Source organism: Vicugna pacos, chromosome 9, assembly GCF_048564905.1.
Source record: "Vicugna pacos chromosome 9, VicPac4, whole genome shotgun sequence".
In the NCBI taxonomy this organism is placed as follows: domain Eukaryota; kingdom Metazoa; phylum Chordata; class Mammalia; order Artiodactyla; family Camelidae; genus Vicugna; species Vicugna pacos.
In genome coordinates, this window is record NC_132995.1 from 4,729,111 (window position 1) to 4,750,341 (window position 21,231).

Sequence of the window (21,231 nt, forward strand, 5' to 3'; positions counted from 1 at the left end):
ACAGCTGGGTTTCAGTTTGGCAATACTGGTGCCCTCCAAGGCCCATTGCTGGGTATTGGAGAACGGATTGGATTTAATAAGAGCCTAAGGTTGCTCTTGGAATTGATTTGACTTTTGTCTTGTGTGATGTGAGTGTATATTTGTGTTAGAGAAGATGCACTATTTTAGTTGGCGAACAGGGGGGGGATGTTCAGGCTCCTAAATATACTCCTTTCAGATGCATCCTACAAAACTGGACTACCTTTAGTTCTGGTTCTCTGACTAAAGGGAAAAAGTTTTTTTTTTTAATTTTTTTGGTAACACTGCTTGGCCACAATATTCTCGAGACTCTGAAGAAAAATGCCCACAACAAGGCTCATTTGACAATCCAAAACTGGTTTTGCCAACTTAATAAAACATTTTCTTTAGAATTCTGACCCCACGGGAAAAAGTCCTTCTAGAACTTGCTTTTCTTTCCCTGTGCCTGGAGATGTAAATGCTCTACCAGGGCTCTCAGGAACTCATACCTTATCTAGACCAACTCTAATTCTTGAGACTTGGGGATGGGGGAAGAGGCCTTTTCATTTTAATTTATTCCAATTGTTAGTTATAAACTAGTGAGTTTTATATTTTAATACCTGATTCACAACTAAGTTTTAAAATGAAGCTATGAGAATCTCTGTCTGGATGTATGTATGTAACATGTGAATTATAAGTATAAGTCTTTACCCTTTGATAGTCTTACCAAAGTTAATTTATAAATGGGCTCTATTTAATTGGCTTAAAGGAAGTTAAACACTTTTATAAATTCTCAGAAATATAAAACAAATCAACCCAAATGAATTTCTGGTTCACATGATCTGGGAAATATTCAATAGTAAATTAATATCTGGTATTAAAGTTAGTTTAAGATTGTTGGGTTAATACAGACATGTCTATTTTTATTTTTAATTAAAGTTATTGCTTAAAAAACATAACCATCATCTGAGCTTTCAGCAAGTTGTAATCTTTCTGCTGGTGGAGGGTTTGAAATATTGCCAGAATTACCAAAATGTGATGGACACCAAGTGAGCAAATGCTAATGGGAAAATGGTGCCAATAGACTCGTTCAACACAAGGTTGCCACAAACCTTCATTTGTGAAAAAAAAAATAATTTCTGCAAATACAATGAGGTATGCCTGTAGTTGCTTGCACAGCAACAGCGTGCTGTATGTGATATTATCTGCACTTTACAGATAGAGAGAGTCTCAGCACATTAGACAACTCATTGAAGGTAATTTTTTTTTTAAGAGAAAGCAGTAAGTTGAAACACATAAACATTCAGAAAAAACATTTAAATTTGTGCTGGTAATTAAAGAAATCTAAGTTAAAACCTCAAAGCACCATTTTTCACTTATTTTTTATTTTAAAAATTGAAGTATAGTTGGTTTACTATACAGTGTTAGTTTCAAGTATACAGCATAGTGATTCAGTATTTTTACAGATTATACTCCTTAAAAATTTATTACAAAATCATGGCTATAATCCCCTGTGGTGTACAATATATCCTTGTTGCTTATCTATTTTATACAGTTTATCTCTTAGTCCCACATCCCTAATTTATCCCTCCCCCTTCCCTCTTCTTTGGTAAACACGAGTTTGTTTTCCTGCGAGTCTGAACCTGTTTCTGTTTTGCATTTGCATTCACTTTATTTTTTAGATTCCACATATAAGTAATATACAGTATTTGTCTTTCTCTGTCTTAATTTACTAAGCATAATAACCTCTAGGCCCATTCACATTGCTGCAAGTGGCAGAATTCCATTCATTTTATGGCTGAGTAAAATTCCATTGTATATATATTCTGCATCTTTCTCCACTTGTCTGTTGATGGCACTTGAGTTGATCCATGTCTCGTCTATTGTAAATAGTGCTGCTGTGAACATTGGGATGAATGTATCTTTTCAAATTAGTGTTTTCATTTTTTCCAGATATATACTCAGGAGTGGAAGTGCTGGCTCACATGGTAGTTCTATTTTTAGATTTTGAAGACTCTCCATAGTTTCCTATAGTGGCTGCACCAGTTTACATCCCCACCAACAGTGTACAAGGATTCCCATTTCTCCACATCCTCTCCAACGTGTGTTATTTGTAGACTTTTGATAACAGCCATCCTGACAGGTGTGAGGCACTGGATTCTCTAGCTAGAATAGTACTAGACAATAAAACTGCTTTAGATTAAATTTTATGTGTAGTAGCCAAAAGCTCCTGATATATATCTACATATCTATACCTGCATCTATATATATCACACCTGAAGTTAAAACCTGCTTAGATAAAGTTAGGCAACTGGCTACCTGGCTACAATAAATCTCCCCAGAAGTACCAGGTTCTGACTGATTTTCAGGCTTATTCTATTGAATTCCTCAGGATTCATAAGATCTCTTTCCCAAGGTTACTAAAGTTTAGGTTGTCACTCCACCTCCTACTTCTAATTGGGTCTCTTGCACCAAAACAATGGACCAGGGGACTAAGATTTTACTCATGTAAGACTCTGGTCCAAGACCTGGAACTCGGGAATATGTCCAGCTCAGTAGGCAACATTTCCAGTCCCTAGACTGAGGCAGAAAGTAGCCAGAGCAGTTGTCGCCTGTGCCCTCAAAGACATGGGGCAAGTTAAAACAGGAGTGGGGGTTGAAACCAAGGCCCCCTAAACCCGAGTTCTCTTACTGAGTTTATATATATATTTTTTATTCTTTAATTTGGTAACTTTATTTTTTGAAGCATGTATTTTTTAACATTTTTTATTGATTTATAATCATTTTACAATGTTGTGTCAAATTCCAGTGTAGAGCACAATTTTTCAATTATACATGAACATACATATATTCATTGTCACATTCCTTTCTCTGTGAGCTACCATAAGATCTTGTATTTCCCTGTGCTATACAGTATAATCTTGTTTATCTATTCTACAATTTTGAAATCCTAGTCTATCTCTTCCCACCCTGAGTTTATAATGAATCGCTCTATCCAAAACTTTATCCCCTTTCTTGTCCCCTGTGACCTCAGTCCTGTGCCAGCTAAACACCAGTCAGATGACTGACAGCTGTTGTCGATAACATCCTTAATGTAATAGAATTGCTGCTGTAAACAGCATCACTAACATACAGACTCAGGTTGTTTCTCCAGGGCAAGATGAGCTTTCAGGCCCCAAGCCATGAACCACCCGGCCAGAAAGATCTTAAACCGGAGACGTCCTGACTCCTGAAACCACGATTAACAAACGTCACAAAACGGTGATTAATCCCAGCCTCTTCCCCCCCCCCCCTTAAAACATCCCTAACTCAAAGACCAAGATGAAGTGGATCTGAGACTTGTCTCTCACTCCTCTGCTTGGCGCCCTGCAAATAACCATTACTCTGCTGCAAACGCCCGCTTTCTGCACCGTGCGCACAGAAGCCCTTGCTGGGTTAGCGGGACAGAGGATGGAGATGGGGAGAGGAAATGGCACAGTCTCTGTAGGGCGAGCGGAGAGGGCTGGACCAAGAAAGATGAGGTAGGAGGAATGTCCCTGTGACAGAGGCGGGTCAGTGTTGAGGGCAGGCCTCCCCAATTTTATGGGCGGGGCCTTTGGCAGAGGTGGGGCTCCCGGCGACAAGATCGGGAAACACCAGCCTCAGAAGCCCGAAGAGGGGCAGTGGAAGTCGGGGGATACACTTCCCCACGTTCCTTCCGGTGACTCTCTTGTATTGGAACAAGCCTGCTCACCGTGCTGACAGAGCCTATGAAAACAGGCGTCAGAGGGGGTAAGCGACCGACCTAAATCACACGAGTCAAAAAGGCAAATGACAGGGCAGCGGGGAGCCTCCTGCCTGCCTGGGAGCGGCTTCACGTGAAGCGGTTGCCTGGATTTCCTGAACCGACCCAATGGCGCCCTGGTGAAGCACGCTCACCTGCCTTCCGCGGGACTCCACGGCCACACTCCCACCTGCTGACACTCCCGGCCAGCTCTCCAGTGAGAAGACTGGGGAACTAGATTATACTGGGATACTAGTGCCAGGGCAAAAGGCTGGCTCTGCAGGCCAGGCTGGGCATGAGAGGCCACGCACCAGGTTCCCTTCAAGCACCTTCTAAGCAGGAAATCATGGCAACTCTCGGCAAAGGATGTCTTTTTTTCTTGAAAATCATTATTCTGTCATTCTGACTCTCACAAGGCCCTCAAAGAGTCCCAACTCCCCCCTTGTGGGTGGACTGGCCTAGCAACTAGCCTTCAAAAGAATTCAGCAAAGGTGCTGGAAGATGCAGACATAACAATGCGATATGGTCCAGAAACCACCTTCGTGAGTTATGGGGTGTCCCACACAGCACTGAGGAAGAGCTCAAGGGATCTGATCTCAAAATACACGTTAAGGGTGTTAATCTGATGAAAAATGAGGGTAGACTTAGGACAAGTGTCCAAATTTCTATTGCAGTCATGGGCTTATCTCCTTTGTAAGATCCCTGAGGTTTTGCTAAAGGGTCTACATACTGAGCATATCTACATTTATTTCTGACACATGATGGGGAACGTTACGGAAACCCTTGTGCTATGCACTGCCACGCAGCGAAGGGCTGACCTGGCAGGTTTGGGGTGTTTGGACCCTGCACATTCCACAGAAAGGAAGGAAACTTCACTGGCACCTGGAAATGACCCTCTGAGCCCTTAAAGGTTCTTATCCTGCCTGGCCAGACTGTCTGGGTACCTGGGGTTTGGGCCATGCTGTATCATTCTGACCTTTAGGGGGCTGACATTTGAGAGGTTAAGATCAGTCACGTGATCTCTCCAGGCCGACATAACTCACCCCCAGTAAAAACCCTGCGCTAAAGCAGAGGTGAGTTTCCCTGGTGGCCAATAACCCCTGAGTGTTGTCATGTTATTGCTGGAAGAATTAAGCACGGTCCATACAACTCCACTGAGAGGACAACGGAAAGTATGGACCTGGTGTCTTCTAAATTCTGCCTTATGCTCCTTTTGCATTTGCTAATTTTTATTTGTAGCTTTTCACTATGATCAACTGTAATCATAGGTAGAGCAGCTTTTATGAGTTTAATGAGTGCTTTTAGAGAATAATCAGAAGTGAGGGTGGTCTTAAGGACCCGACACAACAACCTTCCTAAAACCTCTTTCTGATGTGAATTTATTGATGACTTTTAAGCCAAGCTTACTACAATTCAACCTACTAAGAGCCACTGATACTTAATGAAGTCTATCTTTCCATTACATTCATTGGCATCCTCTCTGTGAAAGTTTTCAACCACATAAAGAGCCGAAACTTTGATCAAAAGGCTTTTCCACACTTAATGTATCAAATCTTCCCTACATGTTTCCTGGGACATAAAATAAGATGTAACTGGTAACTGAAGGCACTACGACATTTACTGCGTTCATTAGGTTTCTCTCCTGGGCAAATCCCCTGTTATCTCCCGAGAGTGCACATCTGTCCACAGGCTGTCCCACCAGGACCACGTTCCCTTGGGCTAGGAACGCACTGATGTTTACTGACGTCGGGACTGCCATGGAAGGCACATCCACTGTCACTGTTTTAACAGAGTTTTTCTCCTGTGTGGATTCTGTGGTACGTGGGCTCTGATTCCCACAGGAATCACTTTCCACCTTGACTGAGTCTACGCCTTTCTCTTTCACATGAGTTTTCTTATGTTTCGTGAGGGAGGACTTGTGGAAGAAGGCTTTCCCACAGTTGCTGCATCCATGCGGTTTCTCTCCCGTATGGATTCTCTGATGTCTACTGAGGATTGCCTTCGTGGAGTAACCTTTCCCACAGTCACCACATTTATAGAGTTTCTCTTCTGTGTGGCCTCTCTGATGTCTAATGAGACTTGACTTCTGAAAGTAGGCTTTTCCACATTCACCACACACATAGGGAGGATTTCCGGTGTGAAACACCTGGTGTGCGACGAGACACGGCTTATGACTGAAGGCCTTCCCACAGTTACTGCACCTGTAGGGCTTCTCGCCAGTGTGAGTCCGCTGATGTATGAGGAAATTGCCCTTCTGGATGAAGCCTTTCCCACACTCGCTGCATGCATAGGGTTTCTCTCCTGTGTGGGTTTTCTGATGAATGAGGAGCTGAGACTTCCTGAAGAAAGCTTTCCCACACTCACTGCATCCGTGGGGTTTAATTCCTCTTTCAACCTGCACATGTATGTTGAGCTCTGCTTTCCGACAGAAGGCTTTACCACACTTAAGGCATTTATACGGCTTTTCTCCCGTATGAGTTCTCTGATGTACGGTGAGTTGAGACTTTTTGATGAAGGATTTGCCACATTCAACACATGCATGATGTTTCTTTCCTTTTTCCGTTTGATGGATCATGAGTTCTGGATTCGTGCTGGTCCTGTTTCCATACTTACTGCGTTTAATCCCAGTGTTACTTTTTTCATGCTTAGTATGAAGAAATGATTTCTCATATCTATTAATCTTACCAGATTTCTTCACAACACAGTTTTTATTCTGGTTAGTTAAATCTAAACTAGAGTTCAGTATGTTATCATGGCTTTGCCTTAACGTAACAAGATTTCTGTGCAGATGAAAAATATTTCCCGATGAACCATGTTCATGGCCTCTTTCCACATTTTTAAGCTTGTTTTGGATTTCCAAGTACCACTGCATATGATCATCAACTTCTCCAACTTCTAGGAAGAAAATTAATTCTCTCACAATCAGGTTATGTAATACAATCCTTCTAAAATGCCATGCTTTGGGCTGGCTCTTTGTGACAATTCTACTATCATATGAAAGAAATCATTCAGTGTAAATTTACCTCTTGAATGTGAAGGCAAACACAAATAAATAAAGCCATTAACATCCAAAAAAAATCAGCTGATACAGAATCAAAGGTAGATAATTTCCAATTAGGAAAATTTTTGCCACTCTCCAAAGAGATCCTTGCAAAACAGGCAAAGAGGATGAAGCAGAAATGTGTCTCATTATCACAAGATAAAGTAAGTCAGGGAGGCATTTGATCTAGCATGATGGAATATACCCATTCATTCCACCAATATTTATCAAATGTCTATTATATATCTTGCACTGTAATAGCATTTGAATACAAATGAAAGAAAAACACATTTTCTGCGTCTCACTGGGCAAAAGAGAACAAAATGGAAGCAGAGGAATAAGACACTGCAGCCTGAAAAGTGGTTCACAGATGTGAGGAACAATGGGAGCTGGTCAATTTTAAACAGGTAATCACCTGTGAGAAAGAAAAGTTCAGCCAAGACACCAGGAATAAAGATTTAGCAACCTCATGTAAAGAATTATAAGTTTTCATTCAGATAGAAGAGCAGTGCAAAGGCCCTGAGACAGAAAAGATTTGTGGCTAGATCAAGAAACAGAATAGTGGAAATACGAAAACAATTTTATGTATATATATGCATAAGTGGGACAATATGCTGTACATCAGGAACTGACACATTGTAACTGGCTCTACTTCAATAAACTTTTTTTAAAAAGAGAAATAGAAGAGTGGAATAACTATATATAGAGAGGGAAGAGTTGACATTCAAAAGGTAGACAGAAGTCCTATCACATAGATCTGGTAGGGAGAATCTGAATTTGATGCTAAGACTAGTGGCAAGCCTCTGGAAGTTTTGGGAAGGTCAGGTGTCATGTTCTGATTTACATTTCCAAAAGATTCCTGCCTGTCACATGGATAGTGATGGGACAGGAGGGAGTGGAGAAGGGAGGAAACAGGCAGTTAATGAAGTGATCCAGGAAGAGATGATGGTGGCTTGGTCTGGAGCAACAACAGTGTAGATGTGGAGAAGTGGATGGACTTAAGGCACGTCTAGGAGGAGGAAATGACAACAGTCAATGCTGAATTCAACGAGGGCTACACGTAAGAGGGAGGAATCGAGGGTTCTTCCTGGTGTTTGGCTTAAATGACTAGCAGTACCAGCTATGTTGTTGAGGAACATTAGGGAGATAGACTGGGGGTGGGCAGTGGTTGGTTTTTTATTGAAGTATAGTTGACTTAAAATGTTGCGTTAGTTTCAGGTGTTCAGCAAAGTGATGAGATAGATAGATAGATAGATAGATAGATAGATAGATAGATAGATAGATAGATATAAAATATATATTTTCTCAGATTCTTTACCATTATAGGTCCATTACTAAATACTGACTATAGTTGCCTGCACTGTAGAGTAGGTCCTTGTTGTTTATTTATTTTATATATAGCAATGTGTATGTTAATCCCAAACTCATAATTTATCCCTCTCCCCCTTGGTAACCATAGTTTGTTTTCTATGTCTGTGAGTCTCTTTCAGCTTTGTAAATAAGTTCGTTTGTATCATCTCTTTTTTAACTGAAGTACAGGCACTTCACCGTGTTGTGTTAATTTCTGATGTACAGCATAGTGATTCAGTTACACATACCTATATTCCTTTTCATATTCTTTTTCATGATGGACTATTACAAGGTATTGAGTAGTTTCCCATGCTATACAGTAGGACCTTCTTGTTTATCTATTTTATACATAGTAGCTACTATCTGCAAATCCCAAACTTCCAATTTACCCCTCTGCCACCCCTTCTCCCCAGTAATCACAAGTTCTTTTGCTATGTCTTGATTCTGTTTCTGTCCATTTATGTCATTTTCTTAGATTCCACATATAAGTGATATCATACAGTATTTTTCTTTTCTCTTTCTGGCTTACTTCACTTTATATGAGGATCTCCAAATCCATCCATGTTGCTGCAAATGGCATTATTTCATTCTTTCTTATGGCTGAGTAGTATTCCATTTTATATGTATATAAAATGGACAGTTTCTTTACCCATTCATCTGTCAATGGACACTTAGGTTGCTTCCAGGTCTTGGCTAGTGTAAGACAGTGCTACTATGAACACTGGGGTGAGGAATTTTTCAAGTTAAAGTTTTCTCTGGATACATGTCTAGGAGTGCAATGGCTGGATCATAAGGTAACTCTATGTTTAGCTTTTTAAGGAACCTCCGTACTGTCCCTCATTGTGGCTGCACCAGTTAACATTCCTACCAACAGTATAGGAGAGTTCCCTTTTTTCCACACCCTCTCCAGCATTTACTGTTTGTGGAGTTTTGAACGCTGGCCATTCTGACTGGTGTAAGGTGATACCTCATTGTAGTTTTGATTTGCATTTCTCTGACCATTAGTGATATTGAGCATCTTTTCACATGACTGTTAGGGAGACAAACACTGAGTGTGGAAAATTTGAGTGTGTATTTTGACATCAACATTTTGAGACGGCTATTGGATATCTAAGTGCAGACATGAAGAACTCAATTGAAGACAGGAATCTGGAGACAATTTTGGCTAGGGGACAAACTTGGGGGTTACCTGCACAGGCTTAACTCAAAGATATCCCAGGTTCGGGTCCAGACCACCACAATAAACCAAACATCACAATATGGCTAGTCATGCAAATTTTTTTGTTTCCTAGTGCACATAAGATTTATATTTACACCATACCATGGCCTATTAAGTGTGCAATAGCATTATTTCTAAAACAGTGTACATGCCTTAATTAAAAATACTTTCTCACTAAAAAATGCTAACCATCATCTGAGCCTTCAGCGAGGTGCTGAAGTAACATCAAAGATCACGCATTACAAATCAACATAACAAATATAATAATATCAGGAAAAGTTAGAAATATTGCAAGAACTACCAAAATGTGACAACACAGAGACACGAAATTAGCAAATGGTGCTGATAGACTTGCTTGACGCAGGGTTGCCACAAACCTTCAATTTGTAAAAAAACAAAAACAAAAAAACACACACTCTCTGCAAAGCACAGAAAATGAGGTGTGTCTGTATCGAAATATTACCTAAACAGAAAAGACTAGATAAGGTCTCTTACAAAGAGTTAAAATAAAAAACAGAAAAATGATGGCCCACACTCAAGTCTTTATGCATTCCAACTTTTAGGGCTTTATGAGTGGAAATGCACAGAGAACGAGGAAGGGACAGACAGTGGCTCACAACAAGGGAAATGAGCAGCTAGAGGTATGAACTTGAAGCAAATTCTGACAGAGGCAGGTCAGAAGGCAAAATGTCTTTTGGTGGCCATCCTGCTTCTCAATCTAGTCTCTTATTAACTCAGCATGCTGCCACCACGTTAATCTTCCTAAAGGGCCCTTCTTAGCAGGTGGACATAGCCCAGTGGTAGAACCCATGCTCAGCATGCACAGGGTCCTGGGTTCAATCCCCGGTACCTCCATTAAACACAACAATGACAAAAACAAATGTCCACTCACATTTATCCTTCAGTCTAAGGTTAAACAATCTTTTAAAAACATAAGCCACACCATGTCACTCTTCTGCCCCAAACCATTCAATAACTCCATCACTGTGGGAAAAAAAATCCTAAGCCCTTAAAATGGCCTGCAACACCCTGCCTGGAGTGGGCCCCTGTCTCACCTCAGGTCCTATCACTTCCACTCTGGGTCACTCTGCTGGACCCAAGGTCCTCAAACGTGCCGGGTACACAGGCCTCAGGGCGGCCACTGCTGGGACGCTTTCCCCAGACCCACCCGGGGCTCATGCCTCACCCCACTCACCACCTTAGCAGAGCAGAGAGGCATTCCCTGTCCCTCGTGTATAAAACATCACCCTTCCCACTGCTTGACACTCATTGCCCCCGTGTTGTTCTTCACGGTTCCAATTACCATCAGAAAAGTTACCGTATTTATTGTGTACCTCCCCCAGTTAGAACGCACGCTCTATCAGAATAAGAACGTCATCTCTTCCATTCTCTGCTGTAACCACCTGAGATAAAGCACACTATACAGCAGCACATATGAGGCACTAAAAATACTTGTTGAGGGAATGAATCAATGAAACAATCATATGTACGTAAAGCTGACTTGGAATTTAGGGAATGGAGAGAAAATTCTATGTGAGCCTTGATCGCAGAGGGATTTAAACATTACATAGTTGGTAGCAGGGTTATAACCAGAACCTTTTAGACCAGGGAAATTAAACTGAGAGCAGCAACTAAGAGGAATCAAGAGAAATACGTGCTCCAGCAAATCAATGTGGAGTCAGCAAAGCAGGCGTGAGGTTGCGGTTTGACTTCAGGCGGAACCTACGACAGTGAAGTTTCTGGTTTTGTTTTTTCATCAGAGTGAACTCCTTTACTTCAGTGTATATGGGAGGTGTAATTTATTATGAAAATTACAATACTTACAGTTCTTCGCTTACCATTATAAGAATTTTCAAACATGCAAACTGAAGGGCTTATTCAGTGAACAGTCACATACCCACCTCTTTGATTCTAGAGTTAACATTTTGTTACATTTGCTTTATCTCCTATTTGCCCATCCAGAATGAGGAGATAGACAGATGCACATTCAAAGACAGAGTTGCCATGGGAACACAGCATCCAAGGATGGGTTGAATGTTAGCAAGGGAAATCAATACTACCTGAGGTTCACTAGTCAGAGGACAATGGTGAATCTGAAGTTCTCTCTTTGCAGAGGGGCATGGAAGAGTGATATTTCCAAAGCAAGGGAAGAGGAAGGAACAAGCAGTAGTACCATGGCAGTCAGTGAGGAAGGGGAAACGTGAGAATCCTCAGAAAGAAAAAAATCTAAGCAAATCAAATCAAGATCTGAGATGATTTAATCAGTATCATGTCCAGAGGTGCTAACACAGAAGTACTTTCCTCTAAATGTGTAAGCAATGCATGGTAACACAGGAGGGTGATACTCAGAGGCTCTGTTTAGATATTGTCAAAAGTTTAGAAGCAAGAAGATGAGCCACCTCAACGCTATTTAAAATATGTGAGGCCTTCATAAATCTATGAATTTACTTCCACTCTTTTCTACCTGGATGTTTCTCATTCACTCACCTGGTGAGTTCTGACCAGGGGTGTTTTCCTCTTCTAACCATGGCTGGTCTCCTTGCTTCAGTTTGAAGATTTCAGTTGGTTTGGAACTTTGCAACCCTGTTCATGAAAAATAACAGGATATTTATGAAAACACCTTTGGACATGCGATCTAAACATCGTGAAATGATACCTTTTACAGATTGTGCAACAGCACCTTGGAGAAGAGCTTTCCCCTAGGAGTAGGGAAAACATACCCCTCTGTCTGAGGCCCAAGAGGAAACTGAGACTACCACTTATAAAATCCAAGTCTTCTGTAGGAGTCAGCAAACTATGGTCTGTGGCTGTAACTAAGACATTACATTTTTACATTTTAAAAGTGTTATTTAAAAAAAGGAGGGGAGGGATATGTTAGGAGTTTGGGGTTAACAGATACACACTACCATGTATAAAACAGATAAACAACAGGGACCTACTGTATAGCACAGGGAACTATACTCAGTATCTTGTAATAGCCTATAATGGAAAAGGATCTGGAAAAGAATATATATATCTGTGTGTGTGTGTAACTGCATCACTTTGCTATACGTCTGAAACTAATACACTGTAAATTAACTACACTTCATTTAAAAAGTTATAAGATTTTTTAAATAAACAAAAAAATTAATAATATTATTACAAGATAACACTATTATGATTTAGAGTTAACATCAAGTCTTCTAATATCCAATCAGTACAATTCCCTAGATGTATTAGTAACAAATTCACTTCCTCTTTCAAAGCCACACTTAACTTTTAGACTCAGAAGCTACCACGTCTCTTTAACCTAAAGAGAAAGTTCAACACAATAAATGTACAGACACAAATATTTATTATTATTAGACCATTATATTTGCAGAGAAAAACCTAGAAAATTCAGCTTAAAATTGTACAAGTTATATTAAAGCAATGCAGTTAAATAGCACCAAACATTAAAATTAAAATTATGAAGAATGAATAAAGATATAGAGAAATATCAAAAAAAAAAAAGCATTACAGAGACAGAAGGTAGCCCACATGGCCTGCAATGTTTACTATCTGGCCCTTCACCAAAAAGGTCTGACTTTCTGTTACATTATTCAACACTTCAGATACCCTCCAAAGCATTCCACGACTGAGGAAGACTGCTGACGCGGCACAGGGGGGCGGTCCTCACCCACGGACACCAGGTGGCTGTAGTTCTCCAGCATCACGTCTCGGTACAGGGCCTTCTGGTCGGGAGCCAGGAGCTGCCACTCCTCCCACGTGAAGTCCACGGCCACATCTTCAAATAATAGTGATCCCTGTAGTAACAAATTCTTCTTTAATGTAAGTGATTCTTAGTTTCTTTAATAATTCTTTTTTCAGTAGTTTTTTTCTGGTTTGTTTTTTAGGGGGTAGGTAACTGGGTTTGTTTATCTATTTATTTTACTGGAGGTACTGGGGATTGAACCCAGGACCTTGTGCATGCTAAGCACGCACACTACCACTGAGCTACACCCTCCCTCCCATAATCTGTGATTATTTAATGATTTGGAAGAGATGTACAGAAATCTACTCTAATCATTTCTATGCTATAGACTGTATCTATATATGCAGTTTACATCATATACTGGGGAAGAATGGGAATTCTTCTACAGACATCCTGCTGCTTTATTTCAGCCATCCATTCACTCACTAATTCAGAAGGTTTTCTGGAATGTGGTCATTAGAGCCTCTTGTTAACCTTGATAAGATCTGCCGTCTGTGTGTGTACGTGCACGCCCTGAACTACATGTGGATGGCATCAAAATGAACACTCGTGTTCTTGCCTTCAAGGAGCCTTCACTGTGCATGAGTTAAATAGAAACAGTAAGTTCTAGAATTAAACATGAAAACCCTGAAGATGCTGGGAATGTAAGACCCTGGGTATAAACTCTGTTTAATATGTAGAAAGGCAAAATAGAGAGTAGTAAAGATGAATGGGCTAACTTGAAACAGACGAATTCTCGAAACAAGAAATACAATCACTGAAACGAGAAATTTAACCTATCTCCTGACTACAAATTAGATACAACCAAGAGGGAACTGGTGAACTAGACAGCAGATCTGAAGTATGAAAGACAACAATGGAAAACACAACAGCGAGGCTGAGAGAGATGAAGGGACGAGTGAGAATGTTGAATTTACACCGATTCTGAGTTTGAGGGAAGAACAGGAAATTTGAGGGAAGGTAATAACCAAAGATGTAAGGGTGGAGAATATTTTAGAACTGGTCAATGACCCCAAACCTCGGGGTGAGGGAACCCAACAATTCCAAGTAAGATCAGGGAAAAGAGATCCATTCCTAGACACACAGAAGTAAAACTGCAAAACACCAAACTCAAAGGGAAAATTCCAAACTCTCCAGGAGGGGAACACATATACCTAACAAAAGAATAACAAATACGATTTAACGCCACTAAGCAATGATAGAGTCAGAAAAAGAATGGAATAGTAGGGGGAGGGTATAGCTCAGTGGCAGAGTGTGTGCTTAGCATGCACAAGGTCCTGGGTTCAATCCCCAGTACCTCCACTGAAAAATAAAATAAAATAAAAAATCAATTAAAAATACATGAAGAAGGGATTGCATTAAATCTGTAGATTGCCTTGGGCAGTGTGATCATTTTGTTAATATTGATTCTTCCAATCCAGAAGCATGGGATACCTTTCCATTTTTTAAAGTCGTCTTTAATTTCCTTCATCAATGGTTTACAGTTTTCTGTGTATAACTTTCACCTCCTTGGTTAGATTTATTTCTAGGTATTTTATTACTTTGGGTGCTATTTTAAAGGGGATTGTTTCTTTACTTTCTTTTTCTGTTGATTCATTGTTAGTGTAAAGAAATGCAACTGATTTTTGGACATTAATCTTGTAACCTGCTACCTTGCTGAATTCTTCGATCAGCTCTAGTAGTTTTTGTGTGGGCCATATGAGCCAGGAACCCCGCTCCTGGGCATATATCCAGAAGGAACCTTACTTCAAAATGACACCTGCACCCCATGTTCATAGCAGCACTATTTACAATAGCCAAGACATGAAAACAGCCTAAATGTCCATCAACAGATGACTGGATAAAGAAGAAGTAGTGTATATATATATACAATGGAATACTATTCAGCCATAAAAACCAACAACGTAACGCCATTTGCAGCAACATGGATGCTCCTGGAGAATGTCATTCTAAGTGAAGTAAGCCAGAAAGAGAAAGAAAAATACCATATGAGATTGCTCATATGTGGAATCTAAAAAAAAACAACAACAAACAAACAAAGCATAAATACAAAACAGAAATAGACTCATAGACATAGAATACAAACTTCTGGTTGCCAAGGGGGCGGGGGGTGGGAAGGGATAGACTGGGATTTCAAAACTGTAGAATAGATAAACAAGATTATACTGTATAGCACAGGGAAATATACACAAAATGTTATGGTAGCTCACAGAGTAAAAAACGTGACAATGAATATATATATGCTCATGTATAACTGAAAAATTGTGCTCTTCACTGGAATTTGACACAACATTGTAAAATGATTATAAATCAATAAAAAACGTTAAAAACAAATACATAAAGAAACCTAACTACCTCTCCCCCAAAAAAGAATGGATAGTACTTTCAAAGTGCTGAGTGAAGCAACTTCCAACCAAGGATGTTACACTTATTAGTATATCTTAATATGATATATGGATTTCTCCTATTGTTTCTAATAAGCTTGTGGTGATTCTCAGCTTTTTCCATTTATGCAGCCAAATTATCTGTTAGTAAGGAAAGTTTTAAATCCTCTTTTCCAAATTTATTTCTCTTTTACCTCTTTTCTTGACTAGTATTTCCAAATAATGTGGTGTTGGTGGACATCTTTGTCTTGTTCCAACTTTAGGTAATGTATCAAAGGGGGTATGAAAGTTTCTGAGGATGTTTCACATTATCAAACTGACTAGGGCCCTATGGTATTTAATGGTTGGGGACCGAGGGTGCTATATATCTTGTAAAGCAAATGACACTCCCATAACAGGAATCACTGTGAAGCTCAAGATGTCAGTAGTACCCACAGCCTCCCTCCCACTGAAAAGCATAAGTATAGTAAGTTATATTGTATCCCAGAATAAAACTCAAAAATATTTAAAGGAATAAAAATCCATCACCCAACAATAAAAAATTTACAGTGCCTAGCAGCCCATCCAAATTACCAGATGTGCAAAGAGAAAATATGACTCATACAAAGACAAAGGATCATCAATGGAAACAAAACCAAAAATGACATATATAGTAGAATCAGTAGACAAGGATGTTGAAACACATATTATACATTCATATGTTTACAAAGGTAGAGGAAAGAATGAACATATGGAGTAACATGGAAAATATCAAACAGACCCAATTCCAACTCTAGAAACGGAAAAAAAGGAGTCAGGAAAAGTTCTGAGCAGATTCTCTGACCTGCAGTTCCACCATTCCAGGTTTGCCTTGACATTGACATTAAAGTTGATGTTTATTTTTCTTCAGATTCAGGCTCTTATCAATATGTAATTTTACCAGTGAATCAAATCCATTTTTAAAAGCCTCTACAAATACAACAAGAAGGAAAAAAAGTGGGGGGGGAATAAATAAACATTAAAACTCACCTGGACCTTGGTCATTTTCTTCCGCTCTTAGAAGATGGCCAGGAACAGGGATCTCTTGGTTTCTATACACTTCTAGACTGTCATTCAAATTCTGTTCGTAGATCTCACATCTCAAGTTAATGATATCCCCACAAGTGATGCTCTGCTGGTCCTGGAACTTCCTTCTCCTTACTTCACTTGATTCTAAGGACTTAAAAGCAAATTTACTGTTAGTGGTACATTCCCTTGGGCCGCACACCTTGTCAGTGTTGCTATAGGTGCAGAACCATAGTTCCCACGAAGATATCCACATTCTAATCTGCAGAACCTGTGACTATGTTATATCACATAGCAAAGGGGAACTGAGGTTGCTAATAAGATGACCTAAAAACAGATTTCCTGGATTGTTTTGGTGGGCCCAACACAATCACAAGGGTCCTTATACATGGAAGAAAGCAGAAGAGACCAGAGAGAGATGATTTAACAAGAACTCCACACACCATTGTTGGCTTTGGACATGAAGGTAAAGGGAACCAGGAGCCAAGTAGCGTGGGCAGCCTTTAGAAGGTGGAAAAGACAAACAGATTCTCCCCCTAGAGCCTCCAGGAAAGACACACTCCTACTGAGATCTTGATTTTAGCCCATAAGATTCTTGTTGAAATTCTAACCTATAGAACTGTAAGGTAATAGACCTGTGCTGTTTAAGCCACTAATTTTTATGTAAACTTATCACAGAACCAACAGAAAACTAATACAGGTGTCCACTTGCCCTCTAACATAAAATCCCAATGCTTAAAAGTTTTCTTTTGTTTAGGAAACCAAATCATCTAGACTTCAAAGGCAATGCAACATTAAAGATTAACGTGCTAGGCAAATCATAAGCAGTTTAAAAATTTCACCCTCACCGCCAGTCTAGAAGTATCAAATCACTAGATCCACATATACATGAAGAGAGTCAAGGCTTAAAACCTAGAGATAGTCCCTTGTCCAGAATTGCATACTTTCTAAGAGGCAGTGCTGGAATTAAAACCCAGGTCTTTTTCTCTCCAAAGCTCATAACCTTAACTACTGTGCTTTCTTAACCAAACAATCTCTAAAGTTTAGCTCCGTGTAGAATTTCCTAAAAAGTTTACTACCCCTAAATTCACATCAGAAGGTAACATATAGACATAGTCCATTCGTTGGACTTCTGAAACAGCTCTCAGAACACTCACTACATACATACACACACACAAGCACCCTTCTTCCACAGAGAAATGGAAAAGGAGTATGTCCCAACACTCACTCCAAAGCAGCAAATCAGAGAGAGACAAGGAGTCAGAAAGACTCACATTATAAGGTCGTTAATTCAGTGGAGTTACCATGGATTTCCTTCTAGCCACAAACTTCTCTTATTTTCCAGTAGCTTTTCTAAACCCCCAAAGCCACAGACCCCTACAGCAACTCTTCTTTGACCTCTGGGTAAATTCATTCTCCCTCGGTCTCCAACTAGCATCACGTTACTCTCAGCACCTGGACTAGAGATCTGGACAAAAGAAAGGATATAAAACTATTTATAGGACTATTAAGGGCTATAAAGCTGTAACTGTAAAACTAAGGACTATTCATGGGGAGGAGGACATGAATGCGACATGAATGCAGGGAAGGGTCTTTTAAGGCAACATTTGTGGTGAGGGCTACAAGGGGCATGGCTTTCTTCCAACTGGTTGGTGGTGAAGTAACAGGGAGGTGTTTCAGAAGTCTTAATCATCAACCTTCTGGCTGCAGCCAGTCTGAGGTCTACCTGCTTTGGTCAGCAAGTTGTAAGCATCCTGTCCACAACTGGCATCTTATAACAACTCAAAGATATGCGTCAGTTGTGTAATCCCGCGAACTAGGATTCCGTGAACTATTGTCTGCTAACAGCTTTTCCTGTGTTTCTGCACTCCCTCACTTCCCTAACTAGTCTGCTCTTTGGAATACAGGGAAGACCTAGGAGACCAAAGCCTTTTTCTATAAACAAGAAACAGGGGACACAGCCGGGCTTCCTTACCCGGGACCCGGTCAGTTTCAATATCCGCTTTTCTTTGATGCTCCTCAATTCTGCGGCTAACAGGAGTAGGATATGAAAAAGAGTAAGTTTTGAATATAGAGGTTAATCATGAACACGGCAGGGGAACTTGGTTTTAGGGGGGCTGGGTTTCAAAACACCCACGCGGATACACACCCTTCCCAACACAAACCCTCACCAACATGACCTTCGGTTATTTATCTCTTCAGACACTTAAAAACACCGACTGCCGAGGGCCTATTACTATAGCCAAGAGCACCCAGCGACTGGACCTAAAGAAAGCCCCAGAAGGCCTTTAACTGGCCTCACAGGCCCCTCAGTCCGGACCCACGGACCCACGTGAAGATGCGGACCCACCTGATGCTGAGGTTCTCAAGGCTCCTGGCAGCTACCAAAGACTGAACTCACTTCCAGAATGATCCCCAGTCGTACTCTCGCGCCCTAGTCCCCTCTCTGGCTGTCGCTAGGGACGCTTCTGACCTGGCCGGACCTCAGCGCGTTTTGGGGGTGTTGGAGTTCTGGCCTCTAGCCCAGCTCTATGACGCAACGTGGCCACGCCCACCCCGGCGATGGGCCGGAAGTGGTCACCATGGAGGCTGTGGCTCAGAGCTCAGAGAATTGAAGCCACTTTGGGACACTTCCCTGCCTTTCCCTCCCCGTTGTCGGTCGGAAGCACTGTACTGAATAACTCTTCACAATCTGAAGCCTATCTAAGGTTGTGGCGGCGAGGGCTGGATCCTTTCGTACAAAATGGAGAGATGGCGGCGCCCATGAGTCACACCGGAGGAGTGCCATGGGGGCGGCCATCTTTCCGGAAGTGCAGTCCCGTACGGCGCTGAGACCAACAGCTAATAATGCTATAAGGAGCCTTCGGACGTTTTTAAGAGCCGAGAAGTGTTAGAGAGGCGGCGGTCAAACCGTGGGCGAAACACGACTTCGAGCCCTGGTGAAAGTTGGGAATGACGTCGAGCGGGGATAGGAATGAGGAAGGCCGGTCTGGATGAGGTTGGTCAAGGACCTGTTGAAGGGGCGGGCTGACGGAATATCGCTGCCCTCAGGAGCCTAGGGAAGCGAGAGGGGTGAGGCTTCAAATATATACAAACATTTCCTTAAAAAACGAAGGGCATTTGAGAGCCATTAAATGATGAGGTATGCTATTACATTGTGGGGCATCATTCCCAAATAAACACACTTAAGAAATATTAGCCATTATGTTATGCAGGTGGAGGGGTAGTTAAGGAGATAATCTGTACATCCTTTTTAGAGAGTAATTTGGAATTATCTATACAATAAAATTTTTCATTCTCGTTGATCTAGAAATTCCAATGCTAAGAATCTTTGTTAAAAATTCTTTTTATATTAACCACAGAAAGTTTTTTTTTAACTTTTTAAAAAAGTTTTGGTAAAAAAATTTTTAAACTAGTAATAATCTGAATGTACAATCAGCAGGTGAATAGTTCAGTAAATTAATTCATCCCTTCAAGGTGAGTCTATAGCCATTAAAAAGCCAATTATAGAATTACCAGTATTTTTTAAATGACTAATTGATAGGATGAAATATTACTGACGTACAGAACAGTATTTATAACATCATCCTCATACGGCAAAATTTAATAAACATATTCGCTTTAGAATTTCCAATGGATTAAGTGCAACTGACAGTTTTGATTATATTTGTGGTTTGGGCTTGGAGTTGGAATCTTCTCCAAGTACCCACTAAATTCTAAGAGTTTATTAACAGAACATCAAGACATACTGCCTCCTCAAACTAGCAACTCTAATAGGAATCCTTGAGGGGAGAGTGGGAGAGTAGAGCTCAGTGGTAGAGTGCATGCTTAGCATGCCCAAGGTCCTGGGTTCAATCCCCATTACCTCCATTAAAAATAAAGTAGGGAGAAGGGTACAGCTCAAGTGGCAGAGCACATGCTTAGCATGCATGAGGTCCTGGGTTCAATCCCCAGTACCTCCTCTAAAAATATATAAATAAACCTAATTACTTCCCCCCAAAACTTTTTTTAAATAAACATAAATTTAAAAATAAAATGGGAATCCTTCCAGACTGACTTTTTCCTTATTCTGTTTCTCATCCAGCAATCACTGTTACACAATAAATCAAGAATGGAGATGTGAGAATTACCTGGATTGTAGGCTGATATAGGATGAAGCCAAAACATAACCTATATGTCATCATCACACTGGCCACCAATTCCTAGTAATGCTGTCTCAGAAATAATTCCCGGGGCTCGGAGGTATAGCTTAGTGGTAGAGCACGTGCTTGGAGTGCACAAGGTCCTTGGTTCAATCCTCAGCGCCTCCATTTAAGGAAAAAAAGTAAATAAATAAAAACTTTTATAAAATAATAATTCCTGAATCACTTCCTGTACTCTCCATCATTGCTTTAGTCCATTTATCTGAATTACTACTGAATTTGCCACCTCCCTGGTCCTTACAAGTACGCAGCTTTCTAACCACCTTTTCTTCCCATACCACAACCATCTTTATTACCATACCCTCCATGAAACCCTGAATTAATTTATGGATTACAAACTAAAGGAAGATCTCAAGAAAATGCTTCTAAGGCTGTATACAAGCAAATACCAGATTCTCCATTATCATCGTCCATTACTCCTTGCCTTATACTTAGTTCCTACATTATTCTGCCCGTTCCCAATGCCTTGTAGTCTCGTATGCTACCGGGAATTTGCAAA

The 21,231-nt window shown here is 40.6% G+C and overlaps 1 long non-coding RNA gene across 1 annotated transcript; it reads left to right on the plus strand.

Moving 5' to 3' along the window:
* The first annotated feature begins 18,898 nt into the window (after positions 1-18,898).
* Positions 18,899-20,886, plus strand: LOC140698357 (uncharacterized). Its single transcript, XR_012076106.1, has 2 exons — positions 18,899-19,528; positions 20,615-20,886. It is a non-coding gene; the product is annotated as an uncharacterized lncRNA (long non-coding RNA).
* Positions 20,887-21,231: the final 345 nt, after the last annotated feature.